Source organism: Suncus etruscus, chromosome 5 (genome assembly GCF_024139225.1).
Source record: "Suncus etruscus isolate mSunEtr1 chromosome 5, mSunEtr1.pri.cur, whole genome shotgun sequence".
Classification (NCBI taxonomy): domain Eukaryota; kingdom Metazoa; phylum Chordata; class Mammalia; order Eulipotyphla; family Soricidae; genus Suncus; species Suncus etruscus.
In genome coordinates this window covers 72,592,971-72,593,585 of record NC_064852.1, presented here as the reverse complement: position 1 = coordinate 72,593,585, position 615 = coordinate 72,592,971, and positions in this window count along the sequence as shown.

Sequence of the window (615 nt, the reverse complement as noted above, 5' to 3'; positions counted from 1 at the left end):
TATAAACTGGTTCAGTCTCTGTGGAAAAGTATGGAGATACTTCAAAATATTAAAAAAATAGAATACATTCTTAATATAGTCTAAATAGGACTCAGTGACTGAAGTACCTGCTTTGCAGGTCCGGGCTAGTGAGCTGGGTTCAGCCCCCTGCATTGTCCCACATGCCCAAGTGGAATACCAATATAATGGCTCTTCAGTGTTCCAGAACCACAACAATATTGCTAAAAAAAAAAAAAAAAAAAACCCCAGCATACTCCAAAACAAAAGGGTGGATCAAAAAATCAACAACAGGGGCCAGAGAGATAGCACAGCGGTAAGGTGTTTGCCTTGCATGCGGAAGGTCGCTGGTTTGAATCCCAGCATCCCATATGGTCCCCCGAGCCTGCCGGGGGTGATTTCTGAGCATAGAGCCAGGAATAACCCCTGAGCATTGCCAGGTGTGACTCAAAACACAAAAAACAAAACAATAACAACAACAACAAAAAAACAACAACAAAAAGAATGGAAAGTATTAAAATGTTAGAAATCAATTATTAATTAAATAAATAAAGATCTATTAAATGCCTACCTATTCAAAGATCACCAAAATATGATTTCACAGTTCATATTTTAGGT